This window comes from Mustela nigripes, chromosome 4 (assembly GCF_022355385.1).
Source record: "Mustela nigripes isolate SB6536 chromosome 4, MUSNIG.SB6536, whole genome shotgun sequence".
Taxonomy (NCBI): domain Eukaryota; kingdom Metazoa; phylum Chordata; class Mammalia; order Carnivora; family Mustelidae; genus Mustela; species Mustela nigripes.
In genome coordinates, this window is record NC_081560.1 from 65,791,745 (window position 1) to 65,818,084 (window position 26,340).

A 26,340-nucleotide genomic window follows, 5' to 3' on the forward strand; every position below is an offset into this window, starting at 1 on the left:
ACGTCATTGGTTTCACTTAAATAAAAGGCACCTTAATTAAACAGCAATGATCCATTCAGTATTTACGTTCTACCTCATTGTATTTATGAGGGTTATATTTATTTTTTCCTCCTGTACTGTTTATAATTTTCTTTTTCCTGTACTCAAAACACATCTTAAAATAAAGTTTGGCTAGAGAATTTCAGGATATTTATTTCCTAAATACCGGACTCACATAAACATAAAACTCCTGGTTTACATCCTTGTTTACTTAATATCACTCTAGTTTTCTCTAATTTCTTCGGATAGTACCAACTTAAAAGCATTTAAAAAAGCCAAATCAAATTTAAAAGAATCAAGTCAGTGTTATTCAATGTCTTTTTAGTTAAATTCTGCTAAATCTTAAACTTCACAGTAGGTTTTTGACTTAAGAATCTTTCAAGAAAACACAGTCTAATCCAACTCAGGTAAGTTACTGGTTAAACATGTACAATTTAGAAAAAAAATATGGCAAGGCCATGTATGGTGGCTCAGTCTTGGAGAGATGTTTACACAGGGAGTCCTGGCTCTGTCTACACTATATTATGACCCTTGTCATCGCCTGCCCTGGAGCAGTTACATATGTGTCTACTTCTCCCATTAAGCCAGTCTCTCCTAAAGGGCAGAAGCAATCTGAAACCTTTGTATCTTCCACAGCACTCTGCACAAAGCAGCCACGCCATAAATGTCTGCAGAGTTGTGTCAGAAGAGCAAAGTTCTTGGGTTTGCTTTGATATACAAGTCCCATGAAAAATGAAAGCAAAAGTAACTGAGGTGGGTGGGCTTGGGGGGTGGGCAGGAGGAGGTGGTAGTGGTTAAGAATGTTAGCAAGTAACCTCAAATGAAAATACTTAAATGGGATCTTAACGCATCACTAATCACTAATCTTGAAAAAAGTCAAGATTTAAAAAAATAAATAAATAAATAAAAGGAACTTTTCATTATTCCCAAAGTAGAAGACGGGGAAGCTTCGTTATTTGGTTTGAAAGTATTTTCTGAATTAGGCACGCCTGTATGACACAGCCAATATAAATAATTTGTTCTCTTGGTGTTGCCACCGCTGAACAATGATGAACAGATCAACAGTACAGGAATTCCCCAATGAAGAGTGACCCATTGTGTAGAAAATAGATCCTAAAACAAGGGACTGTATTGAGAATTAGGTTTCTACTTTCTGAATTCTTGCACACCCTTAGTCCCTAGCACTCATCAGTAAGTCTCCTGGTAAACCTGAAACTGATCTTCCAACGGCAATGTCATTCAATGCAACAAATATTTATTGTGCACCCACTGTATGCAGAGGCATATGAATGAAAACCCAAGAAAAAAGGGCCTGCAAAGGAGACTGAGAAGCAATGATCAGGAAAGAAGGAAAAGATATGGAGGAGGGTGGGGGGGAATGGAATCCAAGAGAGAAGAGATTGGTCACCATTCTCAGATGTCAGAAAGATTGGAAACCTGAGATTCCAGAAGAAAAGAAAAAAATTCTAACTGTAAATGCAAAATACTAGAATCAATGAACAAAATGAAGAACTTAAATTTTCCATGTTTAGAATAATTCTATTTTGTGAACCTATTCCCTAAGAATAAGTTCCAGTTCTATTAATTACCAACTTCCCTACCATCCAGAGTTGAAGTTTCTTCCTTTTCCCTCTTATAACAAATGCAATCACTTACCAAATCCTATCAGTCATACTCACATGATTATGGTCACAGACATGGTAGTACAGGTTGTGTACTGCACAAGAGTGCCACATCTGCAGGGAGGAGTATTCACACTATGGTTGTGTATGTTTTCCAGTAGATGGCAGTCAAGTGTCTTTCTCTCATTAAATACATGTATTATAACAATTTTCTAACAAATGGAAGTAAGAGGTCTTAAAGACAGGGCGTCTTTTTAATTCCTAGAATTCACTGAGTGGGTTAGTGATAGCCCAAAAATGTTTCCCACCCATTTTCCTTTAAGATTTATTTGAGAGAGAGAGAGAAAGAGAGAGAGAGCTGGGGTGGGGTGGGGTGGGGTGGCGTGGGGTGGGGAGGGTGGGTGGAATGGGCAGAGGGAGAGGAAGAGAGAAACCCAAGCAGATGCTGCGCTGAGCATGGAGCCCTATTAAGGACTTGATTTTATGATCCTGAGATCATGACCTGAGCAGCAACCAAGAGCCGAATACCTAACCGCTTAACCAACTGAGCCCCACTGTTGCCTATTTTCTAGTCTTCATTCTGGATCCAGCCACCAGAAATCAGACTCACATGACATCTTACCATAGCTTCCAACCTAATTCCTTAATTTCTCCACACTTGAGTGCATCCCACAAATATCTGAGAAGTTTCCCAAAGACAAGTCCCACTAGCACAACTTCTCTTTCCAAAAAGCCTTCAGTAGCCCTAGGTCGTCTAGTCTCTTCAAGCTCACACTCAAGGCCCTTCATACTATGCCCGTAATCTTTTCTGGTCTCGTCAGTCACTACTGACCAGGAGATATCCTGCTCTCAGTCACATCTGAATCAATCTACCTTCCATATATCCTGTCCCTCCCTACTTCACCACCTTTGTTCATGTCATTTCCTCTGCCTGGAATTCTCTCTGAACTTAGTCTTCTTGCTACAAGCTCTATAGTAGTGTATTTGGGGGACAGGTTTTGGAGGACTAGATACTGGTCTAGCTAGCAAGCAGCAAAACCAAAAAAAAAAAAAAAAAAAAAAAGTATTCCTCCCCGCGTGCCCCCCGCCCCGGCCCCTGGTGTTTGCTGCCATTCCTGTTAACTATTGGTGATAAACTTACGAGTTAAAACAAGGACGATCTTTGTAATACCTCACAAATCTGTGGAACAGAAATTTGGACAGTACTTCTGTTCTGTGTAGTACTACTCTGAATAGGCTCTCTGGTACTGGGATCCAGTTAGCAATGGGCTCTCTGGAGGCTCGCCATGCCTTCTGCTGGTCACAGATGGAGATCTTCATTCTTGAAGATGCTGCTTAAATTCCCCTTCCTCCAAAAATCCTTTCCAGGCCTTTCAGTCAAGTTTAATCTCTCCTTGCTCCAGATGCTCTGGTACTTTTTTCTTCATTAATTGAAGAAATTAATTTTCTTCATTAATTGCCTATTCATAATCTTACATTAGGTTTTCATTTAGGTCAGAAGCAAAAGAGAGAGAAAGGCAAAGGGAACAGTAGAATGCTTCGACTGTATGAAATTTCGTTAAAGGTTAAAGAGGACACAAAATACTCAATGTGACTGAACTCTTGTGGAAACAAGTACAGGGACTGATCTACATGTACACAGGTTTTTTAAACATATGGATAAAGTCACGTTTATCCTAAATTATTAGTATTTGTAATTATTCTACATTCCAGGAAAGAAAATTAGGTGGAAAAAATTTATTATCTTGTTCATCATGCTTAATGATAATTTCTTGCATTTATTTTTGTCCTCAAAAATGTTCAAAATGGAACTTTCCCTTGTTTAAGTAAAATCCGTATCTTGAATAAACTGGAGACATACCAATGCAACTGTGAAATTTATTAAAATCAATAATTCAAACTACACAGTTTAAAGAAACTATATAAAAAGTTTAATTTTGAATTAGAAAGGACATAAAAGATGTAGTGCAATCTTATTATGATGATGCAAATGAGGGCCACAAAATGTGACCAAACTAAAAAGAACTGATTTTGAGTATAAAAACAAATAAAACTGAAGCTATAAAGATCTGTGAGCTAAAACATGTATAGAAACGTTGATGGCTGAAGCTTTGCGCAGTGGCAGTATTGTAGCCAATGAGGTTTATCCAAGGCGCGATAATTGCTAATAGAAACATTGATGGTTGGGACGCCTGGGTGGCTCAGTCAGTTAAACATCTACCTTCGGCTCAGGTCATGATCCCACAGTCCTGGGATGGAGTCACACATCAGGCTCCTTGCCTGGCAGGGAGCCTGATTCTCCCTCTCCAGCTCCCCCTGCTTCTGCTCTCTTTCTCCCCATCTCTGTCAAATAAATAAATAAATAAATAAATAAATTTTTAAAAAAAGAAACACTGATGGCAGCATAGTCTATGAGAAAGAGAGTGCAAGTGTCTACTACACTCCTAAATAATAAATGATGGCATCTTCATGCAAAGAAGTATCAGCCAATAGTTCAAATGAATGACAGTTACCACCAACATGATGATTCTGACAAATAACGACATTGTGTAAAGAAAGCAATTTGCAGCAGAATGCAAAGAAAATGGCAGCACTTAGATAAACTTATAAAATAAGCAAAACAAAAACCACATATAGTTTGGAATTACACATAGTATGTGGTATAAGAAAATGGCATGGAGGATCAGAGGGGTCCACAGGTAGCTTCCATAGTATCCATCCATACTGCTTGTTGCTGAAGCTTAGGGTAGGCATGTGAATACATGATGTATTATGCTCTACAGCTTGAAAGTTTTATTACTTTATAACAGTATTTCAAGGTTAAAAAATAAAGAGAAAGCGAGCAAGCCTGGGACACCTGGGTGGCTCAGTTGGTTAAGCACCTGCCATTGGCTTAGGTTATGATCTGAGAGTCATGGGATCGAGCCCCACATCAGGCTTCCTGCTCAGGGGAGTCTGCGTCTCCCTCTCTCTCTGCTGCTCCCTCTCAACTCATGTTCTCCAACCCCCACCCCCTCACGGGCTCTCTCTCAAATAAATAAAATCTTAAAATTTAAAAAAGAGATCCATCAAAACTTCTCTTTCACTTTTGTCTTTGAAGTATTCACTATAAAAATTCTGCATAAACAGGGAAATAACTGTACAGTCGACAAGCAGAAGAGCTCAAAAACATTGGGATGGGCTGTGACATGAGGGAAAGGAAGCAAAGAAGTCTCTGGTTTTCCAAATAAGGTAACAAAACAAAAAAAACCTAAGTAATCAAACATTTAAAAATTATTTTAAATAAATCATACTCCAGCTCCTTCCCTGAGTTTTTGCATGTTGATTTTTTACAAGCGTCTCCCAACCCTGGAGCCTTCACTCTGGATGGACAAAAAGGAGACAGGAATGAACACAACAGAGACCCCACTGTGGCCTCTGCAAAGGTGGTGGCAGCAGAAGCAACAGCATAACTAAGATTCAAGGAGCACACACCGTGGATCAGGCACTGATAGCCTGGAGCTTTACCAGCCTGCTGCACTCAATCCCCACAAAGGCCCTGCAGGGTGGGAATCACTATCATGTTCATTACAGGGAGGCTAAAGGACTTGCCAAGGCCACACAGCTAGCAAGAGAGGGAGCCAGATCTCTGGCCAGACCCAGACACGTCCTCAGTGTTCCTCTGCCTGTCTATTCCAGATTATAGTAATCAGATATCCAAAAATCAACGCATCTTCAAAAAAGTTACTTCATTTACATCCGGCTCCAAAACATGTTTAAGGGAATTGGAAGCAGCTTTGCTTTGGCATTTGCAGGATTTCCATTTCTGCAGCCCAGCACCAGGAACTTTATAGATCACTCTCCTACAAAAGCACCTGTACTATGTCCACATGGTTGTCAAGGTTTAAAAACGAATACAAATAATAACAGAAGCAATTCCAAGGGGAATTTTTCTTTTGTGGGAGAGGATTAGATGGAAACACTGTAAAAAATGAAAAAGGAGCACCATCTGGAATAATTTTATTTTCTCACATCTTGGATACCTCATAGTGTGCAACAGCATGAAAAATAAAGGATCAAGAGTCCTGAGGTTGAGGAGTCTCAAGGTCTTAGAATCCAAAAAGACATCTTGACTACAAAATATAATTAATTGATTATTGCTTACGAAGAGAGACCCTCTCTAGATTTTTTTTTTTTTTAACTAACCACAAATACATTCACATCATTTATCTGTTAATACAAGTAGTAAATCCTCTCTCCAAAAAGGGGAAAGTCCTATTTAAAAAAATAAAAACAAAAAACTTTAGTGCGTATTAGTTTGCCACATAAGAGGTCAACATGCAGGGGTTTGGTCAAACTGGTCATTTCTGGGGTGAGCAGTTACCCCACACTGTGGCGGTACCCAGGGATCCTGGGAAGACTCTCCGCACCGTCCAGGCGAGTGACCTCCAACTCTGGCTACACAGTAGAATCAACCAGAAACCTACATGGGGCTCTGAGCAGAATGTGACTGGTAAAACAGTGGGGCCTGAAAGATAAATAAATATTTTCTTGATCTTCAGTTGGCTAAGATGGCTTGCTCAGGACACAAAGTACTAGCCAAAAGGTTAAATAAAATTCAACATCCTATGTAAACGTAAAATTCAACATTAAAATTAAAAACCTGTTTATCAAGATGCTCCCACAGTGTGGGAGACAACAGCGACTGGCACATACCCCAAACAGCAGGTAACAGCGGTCCTGCTGCCAGAGGAAGAACAGCCCTCCATAGCAAGGGAGGCCGTCCTGGACCATCATCTGAAGCTGGATCAGGGTATTCCTGAAGTCAGCATGCTGTCTGGTAGGAGCCAACAAAGGCCCCATTTCAGTTAAACCAGGAGGAGCTGCAGTTTCTGTCCCTTTCTACATAAACAGTCTTAAAGATACTCAGACCAGACCCACTTATACCTTAATTCTCATCTTCTCTGAATGCACTGACAAGCTCGCTTTTGGTCAGTCCGCAACATAACCCTCATTCCTGAGGTCATGAAAACCTTTGTCTAAAAAGTTCTGCTAACTTTGAAATGGCGTTGCCTCTCGCCTGGACTCACACATAAATGGCTGCCTTTTCATTTCTCAACAGTTGTCCTCACCCCCTAGGTCCTATTTCATTCCAGCCAGGTTTAGAGCTCCCAGCTTCTTGGCAATCACTTCATATTCCTTTCTCCCTGCTCCATTCATCCGGACTCCTTCAGTCCCCAGCTCCCAGGGCACAATGCTCTAACGAACGCACACTACTTGATGACAGCAACACAGTTTCCTTGTTTATTCACTTGTTGGTCCACACATTTATTCAGTGATAAATGTGCGCCAGTCCATGTGTTTCTAACTATCACTATACCTTGCGCCATAGCCCCTTTAGCTGTCAATAATCATAAATCCTTCACAATTCTACACTCCTAAATTTTAAGTTTTAATAGATCACAGGAGTCTGCTGTACACCGGTGGCACCAGAACGCCAACATTACATATGACTCGTAGCCAACACATTTTGATTTTCATTGTTTAATTTTAAAAGTTGCTTATTTTGTACCGCTCCAATTAAAAAAAAATTCTTAGATTTTCTGCAAAAACTCTCCCTTCACTTTTAATAGGCTTGGAAACCATTTTGGAGTTTCCCTGCCAACGCAAAAGGCTTTTCCTTAAGCCTGGCATAAGTAGGACTGCAGTGAGAGGCATGGAGAGAAGGCAGACAGATTTTTCTCCTTTTGCACACTGATTTAAAAAAGTGTCACCAGATGTGAAAGGGAAAATTTAGACTCTAAATTCTGAAATTTAATCTAGCAATAAAGAAGCACCAAATTCTTAAGACACAGTGCACTACAGCTATCTGCTGTAACACCATTTCCTCCCTCAAATGTGCTCTTGATTACAGAGCGTCTGCAATATTTTTTACTCTGGTTAATGAGGTTTATTTGACTTCAGTGAGTGCTATTCGTGAGGAAAAATCAGATTTCCTTGCTTTAAGAGGAACTGCTGGTGGTCAGATAAGTGAGACACTACATGAGACTATACCTTTGATAAATGAAGACATTTTGCTTTACTGGCAACATTTCTGACAGTGTTTTTAAAAAAAGAATAAAGTACCCATGTTTCATCTCCACATTACAGATAAATAGATGCATGTGCTATCCTGAACTAAGCAGAAGAACAGTGAAGGGACAGAACAAGGCAGGCCTTAGAGGAATATTAACAATTTGGGATTTTATTCTGAGAGATTGGAAGTCACGGGAGGGTTTAAATATATGAGTAAGTGACGTGATCTCTTATTTCAAAAATTATGTGGAAAAAAAAAGATCATACAGACAGAAAAGAATATTATGCAGCTAATAAATGAGGTAAATCTATAAGTTATTGTGAAAAACATATAGTTAAAAAGTTAAGATGAAAAAGAGTATATGCCGAGTATGATCCTTTGCGGAAAAAAGTGTATACATACCACACACACGAAGGTGCACACTAATGTCACATTATGGAGTTCACAAAATTCACAGCTGAAGTAAATTAATATACCTAAGTCGTCTTAAACATACTTAGCAGTATGTTTAATTAATGAATTGGGTATTCGTTTCAAATTTCAATTTAAATTCATTAAATTAAACTTTAATGAAATTTAAATTAAGTTAAAAATTCAGTACCTTAGTCACATTTCAAGTACTCCATAGCCACATGTGGCTAGTGTCTACTTTATTGGACAAAACAGATCTAAACATTGTAGAAAACACACAGGAAAGGTTAAAACTTTCTTCGAAGTTTTCTTTGAAATGGGAGTGGGGGAGGGATCTTCTACTCCTCACCTTAGGTACTATAGAATATGTATGCCACATAATATCTTTTCACATTACAAACTATTAACTTCGAAAGGTAGTATACAGTCTGAACACTTTTGGAGCCATTTTTTTAAGATCTTATTTGTCAGAGAGAAAGAGAGAGAGCATGCAAGCGAGCACAAGCAGGGAAAGTGACAGGCAGAGGGAGAGGGAGAAGCAGGCTCCCTGCTGAGCAGAGAGCTTGATGTGGGACTAGATTCCAGGACCTGGGATCACAACCTTGAGCTGAAGGCAGGCACTTAACTGACTTAGCCACCCAGGCGTCCCAGGAGTCCTCTTAAAGATGAAGAATACAAACTTATGTATACACCATCAGATAGTGAAAATGCATGTAGAATAAGACACAGGACCAAAAGTTAAATTTTAAGCAACTGAAAATTCCACAAACATCACACAAATCCAGAGAAATACCATTCTCTTATTAATCATCTGGCACACTTCCATAATGCTTTCTTCCTAAAATGTCTGACTATGCACATTGATAATTTGTTATATAATGTGCCAAGTCACAGTTTTGTAATAAAATGTTCCACACATAAAATAGAACAATTTGGTGTTTCTTCTAATGAAGATATAACATGCAATTGTTCAGAAATATGTTTAAGAAAGCTTTTAACCTTCACAACTCTGGTCAATTTTTAGGGCCACTGTCAAATCTGGAGAAATTCCATAAGGTTTCTTTCATATATAAGGTGCAAAATTTCAGGGCATTTCCAAGTTTATATGTCATGAGTATCCCTAAATATTCTTTGAATTAAAGATACTCATTCACTATAAAGCTTCCTGTAGACATACATTATGATAAAGTTTTATGTTACCTTTTTCCATGTTAGTGTTCTGTGGTCAAATCTGCAAGAAACATAATTTTTTTAAGATTTTATTTATTTGACGGCAGAGAGGCAGAGCGAGAGAAGGAATCAGGCTCCCTGCTGAGCAGAGAGCCCGATGTGGGGCTCGATCCCAGAACTCTGAGATCATGACCCGAGCTGAAGGCAGAGGCTTTAACCCACTGAGCCACCCCGGCGCCCCAAGAAACGTAACTCTTTTCCTGAGGGATTCATAGGATCCATTCCTCTTTGTTAACTAGACTTTCAAACAATCCATTTTACTACTTCTATTCAAAAGTTATTTCTTCTCAGTGAATTATTGCTTTGGGGATAATCTGATTTTTTTTAGTATTTTTTGGAGGATGTATTTTTTGGAGGATAATTTCTATTATTTCATCATTCACCTTGATTGTTTTAATTTTATGTTCTGTTACCTGAGTTTTCTCAGTTCTTGTAAAGGTGAAAAAAGGAACTCTTCATCTTTGTCAAAATTAGGAATCTGATTTCTCAGTTGTCTGACTGAAACATTCCAAAGCATCTTTCTCCTAAAGTTAAAGTTGTGTACTGACAGCTCAACTTCCCTCCAGCCAATCCAAAAAATGCCTGTGAACCCTCCAAAGCAATCCAGCATGTGAGGAAATGTGATGGAAGGAGGGCCAGAGTAGAAAAGAGACCGCAGTCTTAACTAATTGCGGTTTAAGTATCTTAAAATTAAAATTTTGCAAAATATGGCCATGGGAACAAATACAGCCAGACGCCTTCCCAAACCCTTGGAAGGGGCTGGTGTAAGGAAAGGGCCCTAAAACCTAAACCTGGTAAATTGGCTCCTGCTAAACTTGCCTCTGATTACAGGTAAACAGAGTAGTTAGAAGATCCAGTTTAAACCAAAGGTCCTTAATCTACTCCCCCAGAGGAGCTCGGTGTTTCTCCCCACCTATCTGTCACTCTGCCCCACCCCCTAAATATTCAATTTAGACTGAGTGTACTTCTAGAAAGTCTCATAGCAAACTCTCATTTACATTCCCATATTGCACAGCTAGAAACACTTAAGCTTTGTTTTTGCCAAAACTGAAATGCATACAAGTTGAAATCTTAATCAAAAACTTCTCACTCTTTTTCAGAAACTTCTTCAGTTTCAGTTTTACCAATCCATTGTTTTGATTGATGCATCCAGCTTCTCTCTCTCTAAAGCTCTGAAACATCAGCCCTCTATTTAACATAACAATTCTAAAAGCCTCATTTGTCCCGTATGTCCGTAAGAAATCTCTCTCATTTGTAACATATGGGCTAAAGCAATGATACATAGAAGTGGGGTGGGAAACAGTCATCACGGAACTCAATACTTCTTCATTAGTGGAAGTAATGTAACTTGTGGTACAATTTAGGAAACAATATCCTGCTCAGTTATATCCATAAAGAAGAGCTTGCACAACATCAAACAAGTCTACAAACTAGGAGTCTCAACTGGCTTTTAACACAATTAAAGCTGCCTTCCAAATTCATCTTCTATTTTTAATGTAGAGAATTCCAAGGTCTTATTGGGGGTCATTATTTCTTACTAAATATCTTACTGACATTATTTATTCTTTCCATTTACCCTCATACACTTGTAAGTTCAGCAATAAGTTTCAAACAATTATTGCTTTCACCATGTCCTGTAAAATCTGAAAAATCCAGACAGTTAAGAGCACAAACTCTAGAACCAAACTGGGTTCAGAGGCCCACTCAGTCACCTTCTACCTGTAATTTTGAGCAAGTCACGTTAATTCTTTGTGCTTCAGTTATCTGTAAAACAGGGATAAAAATAATACCTATCCTATAGAGATGCTGTGAGCAGTAAATGAATTCGTTTTCATAAATTTTCATAAATACTGAGAGCAGCATTTGACATACACCAGGGCTGTCAATTATAAGAAAAATAGGCATCTGTGTGTAATATGAAATAGGGAGTAACCAGAGAAGCTTAAATCAAAATATTCATACTAATTTGAGTGGAGTTTTACTATCTTCCATCATGTTACAAATTCCAAACTGCCAAAGACAGGTAATTCAAATTTAAAATTAAAAGCACATACATTTCCAGGCCAAATAAATAATTTATACATTATCAATACCTTCTCTGTCTCTGATCACAGGGTAGCCAAACACTGACAAACAGCTTGGCCCAGTGGGGTCAAATGTATGCAAAACGGCCTCTAGCTGGGAAGCTTTAGACCAGTCATTTAATTTCTTGAAACTTCAGTTTCCATGTTTGGGCAAACGGGTAGAATATTCTCTGAATTTGAAATGTTTGCTAAAATTACATTATATGAAACATACATAAAGAGCTATTGTAGGGCCTGGCACCTAGCAGATGCTCAATAAATAGTTATTGTTATAGCTGTACTTGATCATTATCATTCTATTGTGCTAACAGTCCTCTTCATATATTATACTATATATTAGAGGTCGTTGCCCCTCACCATTCTAGCAGTTAAATACAAGAAAATCTATCTTTCCTATTCACTTTTGTTAAGACTGTCAAACGTAATCAATGTCTGACCTTGTCCTGGACTAAGATTGAATAACACTGGTGAAAGAGATCCTTCATGGATATTTATGAATGCAAATGTGACACATAAGGTCCTTTCATTAGTACTTAATGTTATTAAGGTTTTAACAGAACTTAGATAAACTATCATAGAAAAGAATAATTAAATCTTAGATGTTTTCTGCATCACAGTCTCAATTTATATGATCTTTTGTAAGAACTTTCAAAAGTCTTCATACTACTTTATGAATCTTTTCATTATATCTGCATGTTAGATCATAGCAAATATCAATGCCCAGTTTTATTTTAGAAAAATATGAGACTGAAGATTTATGACTTACTCTCCTAAACATACCAAGAGGGGAATTCACATAATTTCTCACTATTTCTGGAGGAAGTTTTTTGCCACTAGTACCGAGAATGCTATAAAATTAAATATTAGAGGCTCAATTTGCTAAATATTCTATAAGCCATGAAAAAAATACTTACCTACTCCCATTCCTGGAAAATGCATTAACTAATGTCCCTCAAATATTTTTCCTTGGATTAGGTGGAAACAGTTCAAACCCCAAGAAGACACATAGCTTAAACTTGGAATGTTGGCTGTTAGAGTGTGCACTGCTGGAAAGTAATTAAACCACCTTGTATCCTCACTTAAGTGAGATTATAAAAACCCAGAAAAGAGTCCTTCAAGGAAGAACTATCAAAACTGTTTAAAAATTAATTTAGCACATTAAACTTCATGGTATTTATTATGGAATTGTTACAGCATTCATTTTCACTTCAAAAAAAGTGATAAATATTTGTCTTGGACTCTCATACAATTTTTCTTCAAATCTACTGTAAAACACCAACACCAAGTACGGAAAGGCTACAGGTTGGAACTTTTAAACGAACTAGGAGGGGAAATTTCTGAATAAGGGGGGAAAAAATCCAAACAGCAAATACAGAAATTAATGCAATCACATTGATCTAAGCAAAGTCCAGAGTAGAGGAAAATCTTGTATGATGGGATGTCCATAGCACAGAAATAAAAGGGGACAAAAAGAGGCATCAGGAATGTGGGAATGTTGGTGGTTCCTAGACTTATTGATGACTATGCCTGACCTAGAATGACAGAGCTGAATCCCAAAGTATTACTGTGAAAAATATTACATTTCCCCCCATTTTTCCCTAAAAATATAATAAAATTTTAAATTTTTGTATATTAAAATGTACTACTATTCTCAAGAGAAAATATGATATAAAGCATTTAGACAAGTATAAAAAGGTAACAGCTATTACATAAAATTTGGTAAATGGGTAAATGAGCATTAGGATTGTATTATCAAGTACCACCACAGCACAATGTTGAATAATTTGCTGTAAATAGAAATCCAAGGCAAAGATAAAGGTCACCTTACCTGCTCCCATCCAAAAAAAAAAAACAAACAAAAAACAAACAAAAAAAACCCCACCAAAACTGGCAGCTCTAACAAGACTGATTGACTAATTTATATTCCAGTTCCAGGATTGGTCATCTGGTTTTGTAGCAGCAATTTCAAAATGTCATTGCTGGCTCCATAAAGTTTCTCTAAATAATTATTTATGGATAGGTATTTATAATATGTTCTAATCCATGGAACAGACCTTGGATTAAGGGAGTTATAGAACTTTATTACATAAATACATAATACAACCAAAATATTGAATTTATATATAGAAGGAAACATAATGCATACAATTAAACATATACTTTGTTAGGTGATTACAACTTATTTTCTTATATTTTGGCCCAGAAACAGCATTTCTTATGTTCTCTAATATTATAATGGTTTAGATTTAATTACTATACTTTCTTCCAAGAACATAAACAAATTTCCTCTTCCTTTTAAGGAAAATTATCTGTTAAACTGAAAATAGTGAAGGCTGAATTTTCAGTTATATAGAGAAAGAGAGTAATTCAGCAAACAACAGTGAAGACTTCCATTTCCCAAAACCTTGACTTAGTGGGCTTAGTCAGAGAGATGAAAGGACCCAAAACTTCCGGCTCTGTTTTGAGTTACTAATATGGCAGCCTTTCTGGCAGATTTGATGAAAAGGTTTATTATTTCTTGTCAAAAATATATTTCATAATCGTGAAGTATCACAATAACCTAATTTGAAGCTTTGTGTATTTTTTAAAGATTTTATTTTTAAGTAATCTCTGCACCCAACATGAGGCTCAAACTCACACCCCCAAGGTCAAGAGCATGGTCTACCAACTGAGCCAGCCAGGGGCCCCTAAGATTTGAAGCTTTCCAAGTGGCACTGCAGAGAAATAGAAAATTATCCCCTGCTACCAGTGACCTCTAGCAAGCCACTTGGTATGTCTGAACCTCAGCTTCCTTCTTCCCTAAATCAATATAAAAGCATTTGCCCTGCCTTATTCTAGGGATTTCTGAAGGAATCAAATAAAGTAGCATCTCTGAAATGTTCTCTAAGACAGTATTCAGCAAATGAAGTGGTATTAATAATGGTAGGAAAAATAGTTATTATTCAGGAAATAAAGCATTTAACTATAATTGGGTTTTCAGTGAATAAGACTCTCTGGGTTTAAGAACTTAAGGAATTATAAAGCAAAAAGTTGAGCAAACTTTCTAAAAAAAGGTAACTTTGGAAAAAGATACCAATATTTTTGAGCAAAAACAAGGCTAGAGTTGTCCGCTGCCCCAGGACAGACATCAAAATAGCTCTGCGTAACATGGTCTATTCGCCCATGGCAACACCCAAACAACAGCAAGATTTACCAACCCGTTCCATCTCTATTATTTAAAAAAAAAAAAAAAAAAAAAAAAAAAAAGTCCTCATGGCCTAATAGCTAATGAAGGTTTATCGTTACCATTTCTTACCACACCCTTGAAGGCCACTTTGCCGACTTAACAATCAACATCATTTCTGATTAGATATATTGAAGTATCTAAAACGAACACGGCAACAACTTTCAGTAACCATTTACATGCACACACACACACACCCTTTTAAAAAAGAAATAGAAACATTTAAAAAAAATTCTTGTAATTCTTAGGGCTTTAATACCTGAAGATAGCAATAAAAAGGGGGATTGTTTGTGTAAACTGTACCAAAATAATGAGACATTTCCAAGTTTGTGTTTGAAGTTCTTTAAACAAGGTGGCCTTTTTAGTGAGTTGAGATAAAGGTTTAGAACATTTTAGGGATAGAGCATTTGGCTGGCATTCTGCCACTTTCTACACCAGATAATTTCAGTTGCTGCTGTTTGTCTCACATGTTTTTTATTCTCCCCCTAGGGAAGTCAAAGCCTTTTCACTTGCAGGCAAATTTTACTGTAGCTCTGGTAACTACTTTACAAGGTGATAAGCATTCACAAGAGGCTTTTATTAGGTCAGTAGCTAAAGCAAAAACTATGGGCACATATTTAGACAACATGTGTGAAATGGAAAATTTTAAGCATATGAGAGTTCCAAGTCAGCCTACTCAAAGTGCGGATCCCATGAAAAACATGGGGGTGGGAGGGAGGGACATGCTAAACAGCCTAAACTAGATCTGAATTTGTATATTTTCATCACCATTAACTCAATGTAACAGCTTGTTTCATTAAGTGTATCAACTCAGCATCTGCTAGCCCACCACTATTTGATTTTTCCCAGACTCTGTTTCCCTCCATCACTTTTCCAAGAGTTTAGACCAGAAACTCTTGTTTTTCTCGAATTTCTTCCATTTGGCCCTGTGGGGAGTATCCTAAAGAAGGAAATGGTCTGAACTCTAGTATATGCAAGCTAGGAGGACAACGAAGCATTCAAAGATGGGACTGTTGGTGAAGACACAAGGAAGGTTCAAAAGCACCACACTCACTTGGGAAAGAAAAGATCATCAGTGATCGGCAAGACACCATCATGGGTACCTTCAGACAGGCCTTGGAAATCAGGTAAGACGTGGGTAAATGGAGAGAAGAAACCACTGAGGCAATGACAAAACTAGTGACGCAACAGGATAAGTTTCCAGAGCTCAGGAGATGGAAAAGAGAGCTCTGATGAGGGACAGTGGACAGTGTGGGGAAACAGACCATTTGTTGGAATCACTATAGCTCGACTAGTTTTTACACACCATGAAGTAAAATATACATAATGATATTTAAGTCTCCTTCAACTTCTTGCAAGTTTATAGCATACATCTAACAAAATAAACTCTCCCTGGTTTGTAAAGATGCAGTGCTTTTCCTGACAACATGACTTTTTCTGACCTGTCCAGACTCTGAGAAAGGAGTTCCCTCTCCTACTTTCAGATGCTGGTTCCAGAGTCCAGCACATTCCCAAGTACTAAAATAAATGTCTCCTGAATCAACATGACAGCACAGAGTGCAGGGTGAGGAAATGGACTTCATGGGTACAGAGAAATGGAAGTAACCTTTCTCACTCTGTCACTGATATGCGCATCCAATAAACAGTTCAGAACTTCCCCAAATAAAGTCACAATGTAATTAGAAACCTGAGAGAAGAAACAGTCAAGTCTCAAAAAAGACAACTTACAGAATAAGAAAAAAATACCTGTAAGTCACATATTTGATAAGATGCTTGTATCTAGAATAAAGAACTTCTACAACTCAATTATAAAAGCAAATACCTAACTTAAAAATGAGCAAAAGATCTGAATAGACATATGTCCAATGACAACCTATCAGTGGCCAATAAGCACCTGAAAAGATGCTCCATATAATTAGCCATCAAGTAAATGTAAATCAAAATCACATTGGGTACCACTTTACAGACACTGGGAGGACTAGAAAAATTGGAAAGATCTACAGCAACAATTAGAATTGGCCAAGATGTGGAGTTAACTATAAAATGGGCCAGCTCCTTTGCAAAAACATTCTGGCAACTCCTCAAATGGTTAAACATAGAATTGCCATATGATTCAGCAATTCCACTCCCAGGCATATACCCAAAAGAAATGAAAACATGTCTACAGAAAACCTGTATGCAAATTTCATAGAAGCATTATCCATAATAGCCAAAAAGTAGAAACCAAATATTGATCGACTAATGAAAAGATAAACAAAAAGCGGTATAGCCATAGAATGGAACAGTATTTGGAGATAAAAAGGAATGGCATAATGATACGTGTTTCAATGCGGATGAGCCTTAAAAACCTAAAAGTAAAAGAAGCAAGTTACAAACAATCAGATATTATAGCATTTCATGGATATGAAATGTTCAGGTTAGGCAAACCTTTAGAGGCAAATTGGGGAAAAATGGAGTCTGACTGCTAAAGGGTACAGAGTTTCTTTTTGGGGTGATGAAAATGTTCTAGAATTGACTATATTGATGGTTAGACACCTCTGTGATTATATTAAGTCACTGAATTGTACACTTTAAGTTAATGATATGGCAGGTGGCAGGTGAATTATGTCTCAGTAAAGATTTTTAAAAATACAGTTTCTTTTTGGGGTGATGAAGAAGTTTGGGAAACAGCGGTGGTGATATCACATCATTGTCAATGTAATGGATGTCACTAAATTCTACACTTAAAATGGTTAAAATGGAAATCTTTACGTTATGTATGGTTTGCCCCAAGAAAAATTTTTAAAGCAGTGCAGAATAGAAAATAAAATGACTTACCTTCCCAGCTTTAATTATTAGTATGTCTTTCTCTAATAGATTCACTTTGTCCAAAGGAGGAAAATCCCAAATCTAAGAGATTTTATATACCCATACACATATATAAGGGGAAAGTATTAATAGGAGCTTGAAAAATTTATTGTAATAAACCAGTCAGTAAAACAACAACAAATCTGTTAAAGCCATCAAGATCAAATACTACTGAACATTCTATTTTCAATTTTATAATTTATATACTTTGTATTTTTGGTTCCTTAACCTGCCTTAATGCTGTTTTTAACAGATGATGTTTCTCAACCGCTTTGCTATTTCCTGTTGTGAGAAAATTAACTGACTGTTTCATTTCAGGTTTTAACAAATGGCATTTCTACTATTTTTTGCTAATTATGCTCTGGCTGGTTTTGCGTACCATCTCACACTACATTTACTCTCCTGCTTTGATTTTAGAGCAACTTATTTGTCAGAATGTGAATAATTTGTATACATTTCATTTTGACTTGCCAGACCAAATCTCATTATGTTGCTTCCCAACCAATTCTAGATAGATACTTAAACAGAAAATCACACTGATGTGAATAAACTAAAGTAAGATAATATTTAAATATATAGCACCTCTTTCAAGTTTCAGGAATATAAAATGTACATACACACATAGACCAAGCAAAAACGACCTAGTGAATACACTATAAAACCTATGTGTTTTAAAATAAATATTTCTAAGTCTTCCCTAATATATGGAGAATCATTACTTTAACATGATTATATCTGAACATACAGCACTTTGTTTACAGCTTCATTTACAGCAAGTCTATTTGGACAGAAAGAGGAGTCAATATTCACCATAGTCCCATTTTAGACAAAGTAAAGCGTTAATATCAGAAGCCAGAAAAATGTAAATGTCAAATGGTAACTTTCTCATCAATCAAACTTCTTTTAGATAAGTGAACACCGAATTTCACATCTGTGATTATTCATATATATATATATATATATATATATGTATGAATTTGCTTTTCAGCTGACAATCTTGAAAATCACTACCTGAAAATTTTGGTTCTAGGTGTTAACTTCATGAATTAGCATATTAATTCTTTGAAGAAGTGGAGACTTGGAAAAGGCACTTTGAGACAGAGCAAAGAACACGGACATCAGGGATGCCTTAATGAAAAATAAACTTGTAAACAGTATCATGTGTTGTGAAATCTCAGCTTCTGTGACAAAAAAGAAAAGTAACCTTAAATGACAAAAATAATTCCTGCCAGGCATTATACGCAAGGGCTGGGAGATACCAGAAACTATTTTTTATGAGATCTTTTAAAAAGCAATACACTTATTAAGGGCACGCTTTGTTAAAGATATTTTCTTAAGCATTTTACATACTTAACTTTATTAAATAAATCCTCAAAAAAAATTTCGTGAGGTAGGTATTTATTATAGGAGGATGAAGAGATTAAGTAGCCTGCGCAAATTTGCAGGAGTAAGAATTAGGGCTGGGACTGGATCCAAGCCCATGCTCTTCCCATTAGACCAGTCTTCCTTCCAGGAGCGAACAGCCTATCATTTAGCAAGATAATTCAGTAGCATCAGCTATTACAACTACAAAAGGGCTCAGGGAATACCAGCCACATTCCTGCAGTCTGGCTGGTTCAGCTATACTACCCAGAGAAGGAGAAATAAAACACGTCGGCATGGCAATCCTTACTCTGCCGAGTTCTGGCACACGAGAACCAACACGGCAAGAATCAAAATGAAATTAAATTCAACCTTCAGGGGCGCCTGGGTGGCTCAGTGGGTTAAGCCGCTGCCTTCGGCTCAGGTCATGATCTCAGGGTCCTGGCATCGAGTCCCGCATCGGGCTCTCTGCTCAGCAGGGAGCCTGCTTCCTCCTCTCTCTCTCTGCCTGCCTCTCTGCCTACTTGTGATCTCTCTCTGTCAAATAAATAAATAAAATCTTAAAAAACAAAAAATTCAACCTTCACATTTATGTGTCTTAAAAGTTCTGTGGATCCAGCCAGCAGAGACAATTTAATGAGAATAGGTGGCAAATAGGATACACGTTTTGTGAAAATCCTTCTGCTTGGATTCTGCATGCTGTATGTTCCCACTCTGTATGCATTTTGTACAGGTGCTCGAACACATCTTTTGTAATTGTATGTTAAGAAAAAGTCTAAAAGAGAGTCTGCCCAAGATTATCTCATTGGTTAACTTCATTTTTATTTATACTGTGGTTTGTTTTTCGAATAGCAATAAATAAAATGTACCTTCTAGGAAAAAAAAATATACATGTGCATGCACATAAGTTATAAAAGTAATACAAACTTATACAAAAATGTGGGCCTAATTCTTACTGAAACACTTCTCATCTTAGCTTTCCCAACACCCATTCTCCTCAATATTCCTCTTGACTCCACGGTTCTTTCTCAGGCTCTTGTGAGCTTCTCTGACACTGCTCAAGCTCTCAGTTTGAGAGTCCCCCAAGGCTGGGTCCCCAGCTCTTTCTCAACATGCCCTCCCTATGTAATTGCATCCATTCACAAAGATGTAAATACCATGTGCATCCTAATAGTCCCGAATTCACACTACAAGCCCAATGTCGGCTATAAACCTCCACTACTACAATAAAAGCCACTTTGTCCAAAAACTGAACTCTTGATCTGCTCCTTCTCTAGACTTCTGTATCCTCCACCCTGTGGCTCATGCCAGCACACATGGAGATTCATTCTAGGGCACCTCTTTGTCCCCATATTTAATCCATCACCAGGTCCCCAAAAACATACTACACCTGTCAACTCTTCCCCATGTCTGTGATCACTATCTTTGGCAAAGTCGCCAACCTCACTTGCCTGGATTATTATTGTTTCAGACCACTTCCTATTCATTATCCCCTCCAACAACCAGGGAGGTCTTTACACTAAAACAAGCAAACCAGATACTATCACTCCTCTGCTTAAAAAACGTTCAATGATTTCCCCCTTTTCCTTGCCAACAAAACGCAAACTCCCAGGCCCTGTACGCTCGCCGTCTTCACTCCAGTTCTTTGCTTCCCTCCCTGCACTGCAGTGTTATGGGTCTTCTTTCCTTCAGTTCTTCTGAGAAGCCCAAATCCTCACTGCCTCCGGGCTTCTGCACATGCTGGTTCCTCTACCATTTTCCTTTACCTCTTGCCTAGCTAATTCTGATTTATCCTTCCAGTTCAACTCAATTATCACTCTGAGGCCTCCCTAAACAACACCCACCCCTTAAATTACTTTCCTCTTGCAATTCTGCCTCATAGCATTTTTTCTTTCTTTCATATCACTCATTCCTGTAAGTAAATAAACATATGTATGTGTATGTATGTATGTGTATGTTAAATGCCTGGATCTCCTATTAGGTTCTAAAACGCATGAACACAGGGACGCTGTCTTGGTCCCCCAACATGGCCAACACTCTGCATAGTGTCTGGTATCTAATAGGTGCTTTACAAATATTTGTCATATTAATTGCTGAAGAGTCCCTTTCTCCACCACTATCGGGCCCCAAAAGAAACCACTGTAACCATTCCCTTTTTATCTTTCCAGACACAAAAACATAGGTTTAATATTTTTTTAAACATATGTCTAAGAGGGAAAGCATTCGCAATAGCCAAGATATGGAAGCAAGCCAAATGTCTGTCGACAGATGAATGGATAAAGAAGATGTGGCATATACACACTGTGGAATATCACTCAGCCATAAAAAGAATGAAAACTTGCCATTTGTAACAACATGAACTCGGCCCAGGTGGTATTATGCTAAGTGAAAGTAGTCAGACAAAGACCAATGCCATAGGATTTCACTTATATGTGCAATCAAAAAATCAAAACAAATGAACAAAACAGACTCTTAAATAGAACTGGTGGTTACCAGACGAGTGGGAAGCAGGGGGAATGAGTGAAACAGGTGAGGGGGATCAAAAGGCATGCATTTCCAGTTATTAAATAAATAAGCCATGGAGATGAAAAGTACAGCATAGGGAATATAGTCAATTACATTTTAATAATGTTGTACCATAACAGATAGTGACTACAGTTATTGTGACGAGCACTGAATAACGCACAGAATTGCCAAATCACTATGTTGTACATCTGAGACTAATATAACACTGTACATCTATTATATTTCAATCATTTAAAAAGGGCAGAGTTCAAACATGAGCATGTTTTAGGTTTTCCTCATACAAACATTTACATTTAAATTAAATCTAATAAAAAGATTTTAGAGAGATAATTAAATAAAAGTAGAACCTAGATAATAATTACAATGTAGTTAAAAAAAAAAAACAACAAACCTGTTGATTATAAAAAGTAAATGCTGGGGTGCCTGGGTGGCACAGTCTACTCTTAGCTTCAGCTAAGGTCCTGATCTCAGGGTACTTGGATCGAGCCTTGTGTCAGTCTCTGTGCTCTGTGCATAGTCTGCTTAGGATTCTCCTTTCCTCTCCCTTTCCTGCTCGTGTGCACGCGCGCGCGCACACACACACACACACACACACACTCTCTCTCTCTCTCTCTCTCCTCTCCCCTTCTAAAAAAAAATCCATCAAAAAAAAAAAAAAAAAAGCAAATATTACACTGAAAGAGGCCATTACCATGTAAACCCTTAGCATGTCAACAAACGTTTGCAGACTACTTATTATATGCCTCCCCATGATACACAACAGAGGGAACTCAGTCACTCTTCAACAATTTTATCACTATGCTAAGTTTTAAGAGACAGTTGGTAAGATTTCTTCAATAAAACTCTAATCATGAACTGATTAGTTTTGCTATATCAAAAAACAAAAATATTTTATTTAGGAGCAGAAAAATTATTTTGTCATTTTACAAATGTGTTGAATTTTTAGTAAGCTGACTTAAAGCCTTATACTGTATAGTCCCATTTTTAGAGGAAGAAGATGCAGGTTTTGCTCATCATATTAATTGTAGTTAAAAGTTCACAATTGTTTTTCAGCAAGCCAATGGCATCAGGTTTATTCAGTTTAATCTTGGCTTAATAAGCATGGAGAACCTTAACTATCATTCTATTTGTTTTAATTCACTGTGAAAAATTTTGTTTCAAAAAACTTTTTTTTTTCCTTGCACTTAGAAGGAATTCAGAGTTCTCATATTAAAAGTGAAACACCTGGGGGAAACTTCATTAAGCCCTATTCCCTGAAATTACTGCTTCACCCTGCAAAATGGGGGCTTTATAACCTGAAGAAGTTAATGTAATGTGCACTACTGCTCAGGGACTCACAGTGGCAGTGGGAGACGCTGCCATGCTATTAACTTAATTAATGTTTCTATCAAATGAATGGAGTACAGGAAAAAAAAAATCATGCCTAAAAGTCAGGGTTTAACAAGGACTTAGAGAAACAGTGAATTCCTGATTTTGGCATTGGCTGAGGAAGACTTTCAACTTATTTCCGCTCTCAAACTGTCTTTAATTCTCATAGCTACATGTCAAGACATAAATGGGCACTGGGTAGAGTCCAAAGAAATGAAAATGATTACGGAATCTATTGACTGCTATAGGTAATAAGCCATAAAAAGGGCTATGAATCCTTCACAATGGAAAGGGTAATGCCAAAGGCAGATTATGAGAGCACATAGTGTTATGAACGGTTATGAAAGATATGTCCTACTTGAATTTGTTCTCCCAAGTTCCAAAATTCTAGAACTTCAGATTTCTATAGCAAAGGCAATACCAACTTAAAATTGGAAACAACTGAGGACACATCAAGTGTTTTAAGCTGTGGACAGGAAATATCAGTCTAAGAAGTGGTGTGAAGTTATATGCACAACTGTCTACAAGAGGATTTAGGGGATACTTTTAGGGGACAGGTGACACAAAGGGTAGTCCTGGATTCTCACAAAACATTCTTTGAGGTAGATGCAAAAATATATATACAGATATAGATACACACACACATAAATATATACATTTCTACCAAATGATGGAATGCTTTTCCTTCATTTTAAAATTTGCGACTGACCAGTTTTCAATAGAAAGTTTTAGCCCACTGTTCTGATTTTCAAATTTGACTCATGCCTTGAAAGCAGTGGTAATTCCAGGGTTTCAGGAATTTTTAACAATTATGCTCCTATTACGGGGAAACAAAGGGGCTCACCACCTAGTAATTAGATGCTTAACTTCTTTAAGCTGCCTTCCTATTTTTCCCCCCGACACAGGAACTGCAAAGCTTACTCAGATTTCTCTTCAGCCAAGTCCTGACCAACCTTCCTGTGCTTCCCCTTTGTACAGACAAATACATAGAAGCTGAATATCTTGAGAAGTTTCTCTAACCAACAAACTGGCAAGCTGGGTCAGTTCTCCCCTTTATGAATTTATTATCATCCCAAAGTTGCCACAGGAAACTCCTATAATTTTGCAGAAGTTCATGAAATACCTTGAGTTGTATAAACTCAGGCTCCACTTTTTTACACATATATTTCAAGAAATACTAACTGCTTTTGACCTGACAGAAATATCCAGCGTTTCTAAACTTTTTGCTCAATCTGTGGTATCGTTAGAAACACCTGTCAGCCTCCTTGAGAAAAACATGGGTCTTGAAGAATATAAGTTTTGCTAATATTTCTGATGGGTACTGAGTTCAAACCATACTGCACACGTGTAAATAACCAAGCACCTCAAAGAAACATGGCCGGAGCGAGGGATGCCTGCTACCAAGAGACGGTTTATTTTGTGGACCCTGACATGCAAAGAGCAGATGTTAGCAATGCAGGGAAAGGCCAAATCTCCCCTAAAGTTCAGCAACTGACTGACAGTATGGGGTGAGTTTCACAGAGGCCCAGCAAAATGATGACAGCGGGACAGAGATTGAGCGTGTGGTTAAACCTCCAGTGCCTGCCGATGCCGTTCATGACCAAGTGCGCACACGGCTTCACCCGTGGTCAAATGCAAGGCCTGATATTTGAGTAAACTAAGCTAATTTCTTCGCTTAAAAGAACATAACCTAAGCTACTTCAGGTACACTTAGGTAAGAATCACACAACATCTGAAATACTTTGTTTTAAAAGTTTGTAACTTCTATAACTTCAGACATTATGCCTGAATGGTGCTGAGAAGTAAAAAGAGTTTCTTACCCTTTCTCCTAAAACTTCTGCCCACTCTCTCAGGAATCCAAACAACAGGATTTCATTCCCTAGCCCCTCCTTTTTATATCCCTTGCCCATTCTTGGTCTCACCTGGGAACTCTATCTCACCTGGGTACATTGGCCCTGAAGCCAACAGCTCCACTTTCAAGCTACCAGCTGATTCTAAACACAGCCAGGTCAAGGCAACTGAATATGGCAGATGTAAAAAAACAAAAACAAGGGACGCCTGGGGGGCTCAGTTGGTTAAGCAGCTGCCTTAGGCTCAGGTCATGATCCCAGCGTCCTGGGATCAAGTCCCACATCGGGCTGTTTGCTTGGCAGGGAGCTGCTTCTCCCTCTGCCTCTGCCTGCCATTCTGTCTGCCTGTGCTCGCTCTCTCTCCCTCTCTCTGACAAATAAATAAAATCTTAAAAAAAAAAAAAAACCCCAAACAACAACAAAATAACAAAAAACAGAGGCACTTTACTGCCCCAGGTAAAGAAGATGTCACTTTTGTGGATTAGCAGCCTTCCAGAGAGGATACGGGCTGGGGGTTCTGGCCTATAAAAATATGAAAGTAGGAGAAGCACATAAAGAAATGCCTGCACATGTTGTTGCTAGTTAGCCACAGTCCTGAGAGCTCAGAAAAAGAACAAATTATTGGTAAAGCTAAAGCAAGAAAATTTTCTTAATGCATAGCATTAAGCATAAACCGTAATACATCTGGTTAGAGGAATAAAGTTCATTTATATCTACTGCTTAATTAAAGTTTTTTTATATCCATATTTTTTGCAATGCTTTAATATTGAGGCAGCAATCTAGTATCAATTGACCTTGAACAATAGTCCCTTAACTATCACCAGATTCTGCTCGAACTAGTGGTTAGCGTCAAATACTACTTTGAGCTATCCAATTCAAATAGAGATGATTTAAATTTTATGACTTGATGAATACAGCAGTGATTTATTTTTTGGCACCATGGGCGCGGGAGAACAAGCTTCTGTTTTGTTTGTTTCATTTTTAAGTTCAGCGAGTCAGATCCCATATTGGAAAAATTTCATAAAGTATACAATGCCTACTCTAGGCCTTGGTCATATGTTGAACATCTTCAAGAAAATGAATTCTTTCAATAGCTAACTATTGTTTAATGGTCTATAGGCCCTCTTATTAATTCAAAATAATTATCATTCTGTATATATTAGAAATGACTTTTCTATTAGCTTGGTTTTAGAATACATTTTCCCAATTGAAAACATGAAAACTGGGTTATGTGATTGCTTGGTTTAAGGTGATTAGTAAGAATGTTTTAATAACATTGTATCTTCCATTACATAATCATGGCTAATGTTTATTGAAGACTTAGTGTATACATGTGCTGGGCTAAGCCTCTGATACGTACCATCTCATTTAACCTTTACAACAATCTGATAACTTAGGCATTATTATTCCACTGCAGAATAATAATGTTCCATTACAGAATTATCCCACTACAAATAGGGAGCCTGAGGTATATAGTAAGTGACCTGCCCAAAAACCAACAGCTAATTGATGTTTATTAATTATTATTAATAACAGCTAATTAATGTTCACCAGTTGTGAATTATAGTCTAATGAGCATCAGAGTCCAAGCAAGCCCCTGGCCACGAGGGTCAACTGTCTCTCACTGGGACCTCCTACTGTAATTCACCACAAATAATGTGCAGGACATGATTTGGTCCAATTAGCCATGAGAAGTATTCAGGCTAGACTGCCAAGCATGAAG

At 37.6% G+C, this 26,340-nt stretch overlaps 1 protein-coding gene and 1 pseudogene across 1 annotated transcript in view; one reads left to right on the forward strand and one right to left on the reverse strand.

Moving 5' to 3' along the window:
- UMAD1 (UBAP1-MVB12-associated (UMA) domain containing 1) overlaps positions 1-26,340 on the reverse strand; it is a 217,526-nt gene that overhangs the window by 108,574 nt on the left and 82,612 nt on the right. The gene's annotated exons all lie outside the window — the stretch shown is intronic.
- Positions 3,769-3,842, forward strand: LOC132016972 (U4 spliceosomal RNA; annotated as a pseudogene).